Raw genomic sequence first — 14685 nt, forward strand, 5'->3', positions numbered from 1 at the left:
CATACTATACTATGGCTTTTTTATCACTTTTATCAACATACTACACTATGGCTTTTTTATCACTTTTTCCAACAGACTATACTATGACTTCCTTCGACATACTATACTGTAGCTTTTTTAGCACTTTTTTCAACATACTACATTATGTTTTTTTTATCACTTTTTTCAACATACTATACTATGGCTTTTTTAGCACTTTTTTCAACATACTACATTATGGTTTTTTTATCACTTTTTTCAACATACTATACTATGGCTTTTTTAGCACTTTTTTCGACATACTATACTATAGCTTTTTTATCTCTTCTTTCGACATACTATACTATGGCTTTTTTATGATTTTTTTCGATGTACTATACTATGGCTTTTATTCGACATACTATACGATGGCTTTTTTATCACTTTTATCGACATACTATACTATGGCTTTTTTATGATTTGTTTTCAATGTTCTATACTATGGCTTTTTTTCAACATACTATACTATGGTGTTTTTATCACTTTTTTTGACATACTATACTATGGTCTTTTTTATCACTTTTTTCAACATACTATACTATGGCTTTTTATCACTTTTATCAACATACTATACTATAGCTTTTTTATCACTTTTTTCAACATACTATACTATGACTTCCTTCGACATACTATACTGTAGCTTTTTTATCACTTTTTTCGACATACTATACTATAGCTTTTTTATCTCTTCTTTCGACATACTATACTATGGCTTTTTTAGCACTTTTTTCAACATACTATACTATGGCTTTTTTAGCACTTTTTTCAACATACTACATTAAGTTTTTTTTATCACTTTTTTCAACATACTATACTATGGCTTTTTTAGCACTTTTTTCAACATACTACATTATGGTTTTTTTATCACTTTTTTCAACATACTATACTATGGCTTTTTTATCAGTTTTTTGAAATACAATACTATGACTTATTTCGACATACTATACTATGGCTTTTTTATCACTTTTATCAACATACTACACTATGGCTTTTTTATCACTTTTTCCAACAGACTATACTATGACTTCCTTCGACATACTATACTGTAGCTTTTTTAGCACTTTTTTCAACATACTACATTATGTTTTTTTTATCACTTTTTTCAACATACTATACTATGGCTTTTTTAGCACTTTTTTCAACATACTACATTATGGTTTTTTTATCACTTTTTTCAACATACTATACTATGGCTTTTTTAGCACTTTTTTCGACATACTATACTATAGCTTTTTTATCTCTTCTTTCGACATACTATACTATGGCTTTTTTATGATTTTTTTCGATGTACTATACTATGGCTTTTATTCGACATACTATACGATGGCTTTTTTATCACTTTTATCGACATACTATACTATGGCTTTTTTATGATTTGTTTTCAATGTTCTATACTATGGCTTTTTTTCAACATACTATACTATGGTGTTTTTATCACTTTTTTTGACATACTATACTATGGTCTTTTTTATCACTTTTTTCAACATACTATACTATGGCTTTTTATCACTTTTATCAACATACTATACTATAGCTTTTTTATCACTTTTTTCAACATACTATACTATGACTTCCTTCGACATACTATACTATGGCGTTTTTATCACTTTTTTTCGACATACTATACTATGGCTTTTTTATAACTTCTATCGATATGCTATAATATGGCTTTTTTATCACTTTTATCGACATACTATACTATGACTTTTTAATGATTTTTTTCGATGTACTATACTATGTCTTTTTTCATACATACTATACTATGGCTATTTTCGACATACAATACTGGGGCTTTTTATCACTTTTTTTTACATACTATACTATGGCTTTTTTATCAGTTTTTTTGACATACTATACTATGGTCTTTTTTATCACTTTTTTCAACATACTATACTATGGCTTTTTATCACTTTTATCAACATACTATACTATAGCTTTTTTATCACTTTTTTCAACATACTATACTATGACTTCCTTCGACATACTATACTGTAGCTTTTTTATCACTTTTTTCGACATACTATACTATAGCTTTTTTATCTCTTCTTTCGACATACTATACTATGGCTTTTTTAGCACTTTTTTCAACATACTATACTATGGCTTTTTTAGCACTTTTTTCAACATACTACATTAAGTTTTTTTTATCACTTTTTTCAACATACTATACTATGGCTTTTTTAGCACTTTTTTCAACATACTACATTATGGTTTTTTTATCACTTTTTTCAACATACTATACTATGGCTTTTTTATCAGTTTTTTGAAATACAATACTATGACTTATTTCGACATACTATACTATGGCTTTTTTATCACTTTTATCAACATACTACACTATGGCTTTTTTATCACTTTTTCCAACAGACTATACTATGACTTCCTTCGACATACTATACTGTAGCTTTTTTAGCACTTTTTTCAACATACTACATTATGTTTTTTTTATCACTTTTTTCAACATACTATACTATGGCTTTTTTAGCACTTTTTTCAACATACTACATTATGGTTTTTTTATCACTTTTTTCAACATACTATACTATGGCTTTTTTAGCACTTTTTTCGACATACTATACTATAGCTTTTTTATCTCTTCTTTCGACATACTATACTATGGCTTTTTTATGATTTTTTTCGATGTACTATACTATGGCTTTTATTCGACATACTATACGATGGCTTTTTTATCACTTTTATCGACATACTATACTATGGCTTTTTTATGATTTGTTTTCAATGTTCTATACTATGGCTTTTTTTCAACATACTATACTATGGTGTTTTTATCACTTTTTTTGACATACTATACTATGGTCTTTTTTATCACTTTTTTCAACATACTATACTATGGCTTTTTATCACTTTTATCAACATACTATACTATAGCTTTTTTATCACTTTTTTCAACATACTATACTATGACTTCCTTCGACATACTATACTATGGCGTTTTTATCACTTTTTTTCGACATACTATACTATGGCTTTTTTATAACTTCTATCGATATGCTATAATATGGCTTTTTTATCACTTTTATCGACATACTATACTATGACTTTTTAATGATTTTTTTCGATGTACTATACTATGTCTTTTTTCATACATACTATACTATGGCTATTTTCGACATACAATACTGGGGCTTTTTATCACTTTTTTTTACATACTATACTATGGCTTTTTTATCAGTTTTTTGAAATACTATATCATGACTTATTTCGACATACTATACTATGGCTTTTTTTATCACTTTTTTTGACATACTATACTATGGCTTTTTTATCACTTTTTTCAACGTACTATACTATCACTTCCTTCGACATACTATACTATCGCTTTTTCATCACTTTTTTGGAAATACTATACTGTGGCTTTTTTATCACTTTTTTGACATGCTATACTATGGCTTTTTTATCACTTTTATCGACATACTATACTATGGCTTTTTTATGATTTGTTTTCAATGTTCTATACTATGGCTTTTTTTCAACATACTATACTATGGTGTTTTTATCACTTTTTTTGACATACTATACTATGGTCTTTTTTATCACTTTTTTCAACATACTATACTATGGCTTTTTATCACTTTTATCAACATACTATACTATAGCTTTTTTATCACTTTTTTCAACATACTATACTATGACTTCCTTCGACATACTATACTATGGCGTTTTTATCACTTTTTTTCGACATACTATACTATGACTTTTTTATAACTTCTATCGATATGCTATAATATGGCTTTTTTATCACTTTTATCGACATACTATACTATGGCTTTTTTATAACTTCTATCGATATGCTATAATATGGCTTTTTTATCACTTTTATCGACATACTATACTATGACTTTTTAATGATTTTTTTCGATGTACTATACTATGTCTTTTTTCATACATACTATACTATGGCTATTTTCGACATACAATACTGGGGCTTTTTATCACTTTTTTTGACATACTATACTATGGCTTTTTTATCAGTTTTTTGAAATACTATATCATGACTTATTTCGACATACTATACTATGGCTTTTTTATCACTTTTTTTGACATACTATACTATGGCTTTTTTATCACTTTTTTCAACATACTATACTATCACTTCCTTCGACATACTATACGATGGCTTTTTTATCACTTTTTTCAACATACAATACTATGACTTCCTTAGACATACTATACTATGGCTTTTTTATCACTTTTATCAACATACTACACTATGGCTTTTTTATCACTTTTTCCAACAGACTATACTATGACTTCCTTCGACATACTATACTGTAGCTTTTTTATCACTTTTTTCGACATACTATACTATAGCTTTTTTATCTCTTCTTTCGACATACTATACTATGGCTTTTTTAGCACTTTTTTCAACATACTATACTATGGCTTTTTTAGCACTTTTTTCAACATACTACATTAAGTTTTTTTTATCACTTTTTTCAACATACTATACTATGGCTTTTTTAGCACTTTTTTCAACATACTACATTATGGTTTTTTTATCACTTTTTTCAACATACTATACTATGGCTTTTTTATCAGTTTTTTGAAATACAATACTATGACTTATTTCGACATACTATACTATGGCTTTTTTATCACTTTTATCAACATACTACACTATGGCTTTTTTATCACTTTTTCCAACAGACTATACTATGACTTCCTTCGACATACTATACTGTAGCTTTTTTAGCACTTTTTTCAACATACTACATTATGTTTTTTTTATCACTTTTTTCATACATACTATACTATGGCTATTTTCGACATACTATACTGTGGCTTTTTTAACATTTTTTTCGACATTCTATACTATGGCTTTTTTATCACTTTTTTTAAACACTATATTATGACTGATTTCACCATACTATACTATGGCTTTTTTATCACTTTTTTCGACATACTATACTATGGCTTTTTTATCACTTTTTTCGACATGCTATACTATGGCTTTTTTATCACTTTTTTGAAATACTATATTATGACTTATTTCGACATACTATACTATGGCTTTTTTATCACTTTTTTTGACATACTATACTATGGCTTTTTATCACTTTTATCGACATACTATACTATAGCTTTTTTATCACTTTTTTCGACATACTATACTATGGCTTTTTTATCACTTTTTTCGACATACTATACTATGGCTTTTTTATCAATTTTTTGAAATACTATATTATGACTGATTTCACCATACTATACTATGGCTTTTTAATCACTTTTTTCAACATACTATACTATGGCTTTTTTATCAGTTTTTTCGACATGCTATACTATGGCTTTTTTATCAGTTTTTTGAAATACTATATTATGACTGATTTCACCATACTATACTATGGCTTTTCTTATCACTTTTTTCAACATACTATACTATCGCTTTTTCATCACTTTTTTCGACATACTATACTATGGCGTTTTTATCACTTTTTTTCGACATACTATACTATGGCTTTTTTATCACTTTTATCAACATATTATACTATGACTTTTTAATGTTTTTTTTCGATGTACTATACTATGTCTTTTTTCATACATTCTATACTATGGCTATTTTCGACATACAATACTGTGGCTTTTTATCACTTTTTTGAAATACTATATTATGACTGATTTCACCATACTATACTATGGCTTTTTTATCGCTTTTTTCGACATACTAAAAAATGTTTTTTTTAATCACTTCTTTCGACATACTTATACTATGGCTTTATTAACTCTTTTTTCAACATTCTATACTATGACTTCCTTCGACATACTATACTATGGCTTTTTTATCACTTTTTTCGATATACTATAGCTTTTTATTTCTTCTTTCATTTTTTTTATTACTTTTTTCGACATGGTATACTATGGCTTTTTTATCACTTTCATCGACATACTATACTATGACTTTTTTATGATTTTTTTCGATGTACTATTCTATGTCTTTTTTCATACATACTATACGATGGCTATTTTCGACATACTATACTGTGGCTTTTTTATCACTTTTTTCAATGTACTATACTATGACTTCCTTCGACATACTATACTATGGCTTTTTCATCACTTTTTTTCGACATACTATACTATGGCTTTTTTAATCACTTTTTTCGACATGCTATGCTATGGCTTTTTTATCACTTTTTTGAAATACTATATTATGACTGATTTCACCATACTATACTATGGCTTTTTTATCACTTTATTCAACATACTATACTAAAGCTTTATATCACTTTTTTCAACATACTATACTATGACTTCCTTCGACATACTATACTATGGCTTTTTTATCACTTTTTTCAACATACTATACTAAAGCTTTATTATCTCTTTTTTCGACATACTATACTATGGCTTTTTTATGATTTTATTCGATGTACTATACTATGGCTTTTTTATCACTGTTTTGACATACTATACTATAGCGTTTTTATCACCATTTTTCAACATACTATACTATGACTTCCTTCAACATACTATACGATGGCTTTTTTTGTCACTTTTTTCATACATACTATACTATGGCTATTTTCGACATACTATACTATCGCTTTTTTATCACTTTTTTCGACGTACTACACTAAGGTTTTTTTATCACTTTTTTCGACATACTATACTATGGTTTTTTTATGATTTTTTTCGACATACTACACTATGGCTTTTTTATCACTTTTTTCGACATGCTATACTATGGCTTTTTAATCACTTTTTTCGACATACTATACTATGGCTTTTTTATCACTTTTATCGACATACTATACTATGTTTTTTTTATCACTTTTTTCGACATAATATACTATGGCTTTTTTATCACTTTTTTCGACATGCTATACTATGGCTTTTTAATCACATTTTTCGACATGCTATACTATGGCTTTTTAATCACTTTTTTCGACATACTATCCTATGGCTTTTTTATTAGTTTTTTGAAATACTATATGATGACTGATTTCACCATACTATACTATGGCTTTTTTATCACTTTTTTTGACATACTATAATATGGCTTTTTATCAATTTTTTGAAACACTATATTATGACTGATTTCACCATACTATACTATGGCTTTTTATCACTTTTTTGAAACACTATCTTATGACTGATTTCACCATACTATACTATGGCTTTTTTATCACTTTTTTCGACATACTATACTATGGTTTTTTTATCACTTTTTTCAACATACTATACTATGGCTTTTTTATCACTGTTTTCGACATACTATAATATGGCTTTTTTATCACTTTTTTCGACATGCTATAATATGGCTTTTTAATCACTTTTTTTGACATACTATACTATGGCTTTTTATCAATTTTTTGAAACACTATATTATGACTGATTTCACCATACTATACTATGGCTTTTTTATCACTTTTTTCGACATACTATACTATGGCTTTTTTATCACTTTTTTCGACATACTATACTATGGCTTTTTTATCAATTTTTTGAAATACTATATTATGACTGATTTCACCATACTATACTATGGCTTTTTAATCACTTTTTTCGACATGCTATACTATGGCTTTTTTATCACTTCTTTCGACATACTATACTATGGCTTTTTTAACACTTTCTTCAACATTCTATACTATGACTTCCTTCGACATACTATACTATGGCTTTTTTATCTCATCTTTCGACATACTATACTATGGCTTTTTTATCACTTTTTTCAATATACTATACTATAGCTTTTTTATCACTTTTTTCAACATACTATACTATGACTTCCTTCGACATACTATACTATGGCGTTTTTATCACTTTTTTCGACATACTATACTATGGCTTTTTTATAACTTCTATCGACATTGTATAATATGGCTTTTTTATCACTTTTATCGACATACTTTACTATGACTTTTTAATGATTTTTTTCGATGTACTATACTATGTCTTTTTTCATACATACTATACTATGGCTATTTTCGACATACAATACTGGGGCTTTTTTATCACTTTTTTCGACATACTATACTGTGGCGTTTTTATCACTTTTTTTTCGACATACTATACTATGGCTTTTTTATCACTTTTTCGACATGCTATACTATGACTTTTTTATGATTTTTTTCGATGTACTATACTATGTCTTTTTTCATACATACTATACTATGGCTATTTTCGACATACTATACTATGGCTTTTTATCACTTTTATCGAAATACTATACTATGACTTTTTTATCACTTTTTTGAAATACTATATTTCTATATTACTATTTATAATGTGGCTTTTTTTATCATTTTTTTCGACATACTATACTATGGCTTTATTATAAGTTTTTTGAAATAGTATATTACGACTGATTTCACCATACTATACTATGGCTTTTTATCAGTTTTTTCGACATACTATACTATGGTTTTTTTATCACTTTTTTCAACATACTATACTATGGCTTTTTTATCACTTTTTTGAAATACTATATTATGACTTATTTCGACATACTATACTATGGCTTTTTAATCACTTTTTTCGACATGCTATATTATGGCTTTTTTCGACATACTATACTGTGGCTTTTTTATAATTTTTTTCGACATACTATACTATGGCTTTTTAATCACTTGTTTCGACATACTATACTATGGCTTTTTTAACACTTTTTTCAACATTCTATACTATGACTTCCTTCGACATACTATACTATGGCTTTTTTATCACTTTTTTTCGACATTCTATACTATAGCTTTTTATCTCTTCTTTCGACATACTATACTATGGCTTTTTTATTACTTTTTTTGACTTGGTATACTATGGCTTTTTTATCACTTTCATCGACATACTAAACTATGACTTTTTTATGATTTTTTTCGATGTACTATTCTGTCTTTTTTCATACATACTATACTATGGCTATTTTCGACAAACTATACTGTGGCTTTTTTATCATTTTTTTCGAGATTCTATACTATGTCTTTTTTATCAGTTTTTTTAAATACTATATTATGACTTATTTCACTATACTATACTTTGGCTTTTTTATCACTTTTTTCAACATAATATATACTATGGCGTTTTTATCACTTTTTTTGACATACTATACTATGGTCTTTTTTATCACTTCTGTCGACATACTATACTATGGCTTTTTCAGCACTATTTTCGACATACTATGCTATGGCTTTTTTATCACTTTTATCAACATACTATACTAAAGCTTTTTATCACTTTTTTCAACATACTATACTATGACTTCCTTCGACATACTATACTATGGCTTTTTATCACTTTTATCGACATACTATACTATAGCTTTTTTATCACTTTTTTCCACATACCATACTATGGCTTTTTATGACTTTTTTTTACATCACTTTTTTGACATACTATACTATGATATTTTACGACGTACTATACTATGGCTTTTTCATCACTTTTTTTCGACATGCTATGCTATGGCTTTTTTATCACTTTTATCGACATACTATACTATAGCTTTTTTATCACTTTTTTCCACATACCATACTATGGCTTTTTATGACTTTTTTTTACATCACTTTTTTGACATACTATACTATGATATTTTACGACGTACTATACTATGGCTTTTTCATCACTTTTTTTCGACATGCTATACTATGGCTTTTTTATCACTTCTTTCGACATACTATACTATGGTTTTTTTATCACTTTTTTCGACATACTATACTATGTTTTTTTTATCACTTTTTTCGACATACTATACAATGGCTTTTTTATGATTTTTTTTTCCGATGTACTATACTATGGCTTTTTTTCAACATACTATACTATGGCTTTTTTATCACTTGTTTCGACATACTATACTATGGCTTTTTTATCACTTTTTTAAAATACTATATTATGACTTATTTCGACATACTATACTATGGCTTTTTTTCAACATACTATACTATGGCTTTTTTATCACTTTTTTCGACATACTATACTATGGCTTTTTTATCACTTTTTTCGACATACTATACTATGGTTTTTTTATCACTTTTTTCGACATACTATACTATGGTTTTTTTATCACTTTTTTCGACATACTATACTATGTTTTTTTTATCACTTTTTTCGACATACTATACAATGGCTTTTTTATGATTTTTTTTCCCGATGTACTATACTATGGCTTTTTTTCATCATACTATACTATGGCTTTTTTATCACTTGTTTCGACATAATATACTATGGCTTTTTTATCACTTTTTTAAAATACTATATTATGACTTATTTCAACATACTATACTATGGCTTTTTTATCACTTTTTTCGACATACTATACTATGACTTTTTTATGATTTTTTTCGATGTACTATACTATGTCTTTTTTCATACATACTATACTATGGCTATTTTCGACATTTTATTCTGTGGCTTTTATATCACTTTTTTCGACATAGTATACTATGGCTTTTTTATCACTTTTTTGGAATACTATATTATGACTTATTTCGACATACTATACTATGGCTTTTTTCTCACTTTTTCGACATACTATACTATGGCTTTTTTATCACTTTTTTTCGACATACTATACTATGGCTTTTTTATCACTTGTTTCGACATACTATACTATGGCTTTTTTATCACTTTTTTCAACATATTATACTATGACTTCCTTCGACATACTATACTATCGCTTTTTCATCACTTTTTTCGACATACTATACTATGGCGTTTTTATCACTTTTTTTCGACATACTATACTATGGCTTTTTTATCTCTTCTATCGACATACTATACTATGACTTTTTTATGATTTTTTTCGATGTACTATACTATGTCTTTTTTCATACATACTATACTATGGCTATTTTCGACATACTATACTATGGCTTTTTTATCAGTTTTTTTAAATACTATATTATGACTTATTTCACCATACTATACTATGGCTTTTTTATCACTTTTTTCGTCATGCTATACTATGGCTTTTTATCACTTTTTTAAAATACTATATTATGACTTATTTCAACATACTATACTATGGCTTTTTTATCACTTTTTTCGACATACTATACTATGACTTTTTTATGATTTTTTTCGATGTACTATACTATGTCTCTTTTCATACATACTATACTATGGCTATTTTCGACATTTTATTCTGTGGCTTTTATATCACTTTTTTCGACATAGTATACTATGGCTTTTTTATCACTTTTTTGGAATACTATATTATGACTTATTTCGACATACTATACTATGGCTTTTTTATCACTTTTTTTCGACATACTATACTATGGCTTTTTTATCACTTGTTTCGACATACTATACTATGGCTTTTTTATCACTTTTTTCAACATATTATACTATGACTTCCTTCGACATACTATACTATCGCTTTTTCATCACTTTTTTCGACATACTATACTATGGCGTTTTTATCACTTTTTTTCGACATACTATACTATGGCTTTTTTATCTCTTCTATCGACATACTATACTATGACTTTTTTATGATTTTTTTCGATGTACTATACTATGTCTTTTTTCATACATACTATTCTATGGCTATTTTCGACATACTATACTATGGCTTTTTTATCACTTTTTTAAAATACTATATCATGACTTATTTCACCATACTATACTATCGCTTTTTCATCACTTTTTTCGACATACTATACTATGGTGTTTTTATCACTTTTTTTCGACATACTATACTATGGCGTTTTCATCACTTTTTTCAACATATTATACTATGGCTTTTTTATCACTTTTTTCGACATACTATACTATGGTTTTTGGACAGAAAGGTCAGATTTGGCTTGGACAAAAGTCTTGTCGCATACAAAAATACAGTAATGTACAGTAGAAATTATACTTTATTGTGAATACACAAACATGCTACAATAACATCAAAGTATACGTAAAGTCATGGTGCCTTGGGAAAAAGAAAATGAGCTTGGAGGACTACATCCATACGTCTCGGCAATGACTCAAATAACGTATTGATGAAGTCATCTGGAATAGCAAAGAAAGCAGTCTTGCAGGACTCCCAGAGTTCATCAAGATTCGTTGGTTTCATCTTCCAAGCCTCCTCCTTTATCTTACCCCAGACATGCTCAATAATGTTCATGTCTGGTGACTGGGCTGGCCAATCCTGGAGCACCTTGACCTTCTTCGCTTTCAGGAACTTTGATGTGGAGGCTGAAGTATGACAAGGAGCGCCATCCTGCTGAAGAATTTGCCCTCTCTTGTGGTTTGGAATGTAATGGGCAGCAATAATTTGTTGATACTTCAGGCTGTTGATGTTGCCATCCACTCTGCAGATCTCTCGTACACCCCCATACTGCATGTAACCCCAAACCATGATTTTTCCTCCACCAAACTTGACTGTTTTCTGGGTGAATCTTGGGTCCATGCGGGTTCCAACAGGTCTTCTGCAGTATTTGCAGCAATTGGGATGCAGTTCAATGGATGATTCATCAGAAATATCAACCTTCTGCCACTTTTCCACTGTCCATCCTTTCACCAAGCTGTGGGCCTTTGCAAATGCAACACACTTTTTTAGTTGTCTTCTGTTTAATGCTGGTTTGTGAGCACTAATTCGGCCATGGAGGCCACTGCGTGAGAGAATTCGACAAACTGTTGTTATAGATACAGGGGTTTCTGGTGGCCAAGGGCTGGCCCTGGACTGTCGAAGCAACAAACGGTCCTCTCGAACAGTTGTCTTATGGGGTCTGCCTGACCTGGACTTGTCATGAACTTCACCAGTTTCTTCAAATCTTTTTCTTATCCTTTCCACTTGACGTTTGGATACATTGAAGATGTCTGCCACCTCAGCAGCAGACTTGGTCTTCAGGCTCTTGATGATCAGCACTTTGGTCTGTGGTTGAATCTTTGGCATGTTGTGAGAGGTCAGGTTGCACTTCACATGAAGGTCTGGTGTGCTGGAGTTCTTTTTATACACACCCAGGAATTTGTTAATTACAGTATTTGTCACAGGTGAAACTCTAATCTGTGATTGGTTGAATCATATAAAGACACGACAAGACTTTTGTCCAAGCCAAATCTGACCTTTCTGTCCTAATTCAATGATAAAACTCAATGAATGATACAAAACTTTATTTTGGTATAATAAGCATAATCCAGAAGCCTTTGCCTTTCATATAAACCATTTCTGATTCCAATTGATCAACTACAAGTCAAGTTATTATTTGTTGTTCCTACAACTTAGATAAGCGACAAGACTTTTGTCAGGCACTGTATACTATGTCTTTTTTCATACATACTATACTATGGCTATTTTCGACATTTTATTCTGTGGCTTTTTTATCACTTTTTTCAACATAGTATACTATGGCTTTTTTATAATTTTTTTGAAATACTATATTATGACTTATTTCGACATACTATACTATGGCTTTTTCATCACTTTTTTTCAACATACTATACTATAGCTTTATTATCACTTTTTTCAACATATACTATGACTTCCTTCGAGATACTATACTATGGCTTTTTTATCACTTTTTTCGACATACTATACTATGACTTTTTTATAATTTTTTTCGATGTACTATACTACGTGTTTTTTATACATTCTATCTATGGCTATTTTCGACACACTATACTATGGCTTTTTTATCACTTTCATCGGCATACTATACTATGACTTTTTTAACACTTTTTTCAACATTCTATACTATGACTTCCTTCGACATATTATAGTATGGCGTTTTTATCACTTTTTTTCGACATACTATTCTATGGCTTTTTGTCACTTTTTTCGACATACTATATTTTGAGTTTTTCCGACATCCTATACTATGGTTTTTTTATCACTTCTTTCGACATGCTATACTGTGGCTTTTTTAACACTTCTTTTCGACGTACCATACTATGGCTTTTATATCACTTTTTTCGACATATTACGGCTTTTTTATCACTTTTTTTGACATACTATGGCTTTTTTCAACATACTATGGGCTTTTTATCACTTTCTTCAACATTCTATACTATGACTTCCTTCGACATACTATACTATGACTTTTTTATGATTTTTTTCGATGTACTATACTATGTCTTTTTTCATACATACTATACTATGGCTATTTTATCACTTTCATCGACATACTATACTATGGCTTTTATATCACTTTTTTCGACATATTACAGCTTTTTTATTACTTTTTTTGACATACTATGGCTTTTTTCAACATACTATACTATGGGCTTTTTATCACTTTTTTCGACGTATATATTTTTTAACTTTTTCCGACATACTATACTATGGCTTTTTTATCACTTCTTTTGACATACTACACTATGGCTTTTTTATCACTTTTTTCGATATACCATCCTATATTATGACTTTTTTGACATACTACGTCTTGTCTTACTATACTTTCACCTTTCAATGACTTTTTTTTTTTTTTTACATACAATACTATGACCTTTTTGACTGTTTCAATGTACTATACTATGACCTTTTATTACTTAGCATGTACATATTGCTCCCTGTGGCCAGATGGAGCCTGATCTCTGTTCAGCAACTTATTTTTAATTATGAACAGGCCCTGTGGCAGTCCCTACATCTTCCATTCATATAAATATTTGTTGCAATACTTTTAATTTACATTGCATTACACATTATATATATAGGGTTCGTGCTAATGAATTACAAGTTGTTGAATAACAGAGTTGCATAGTTCACACAGACACAAA

The sequence above is a fragment of the Sander lucioperca genome, chromosome 16 (assembly GCF_008315115.2).
Source record: "Sander lucioperca isolate FBNREF2018 chromosome 16, SLUC_FBN_1.2, whole genome shotgun sequence".
Lineage (NCBI taxonomy): Eukaryota > Metazoa > Chordata > Actinopteri > Perciformes > Percidae > Sander > Sander lucioperca.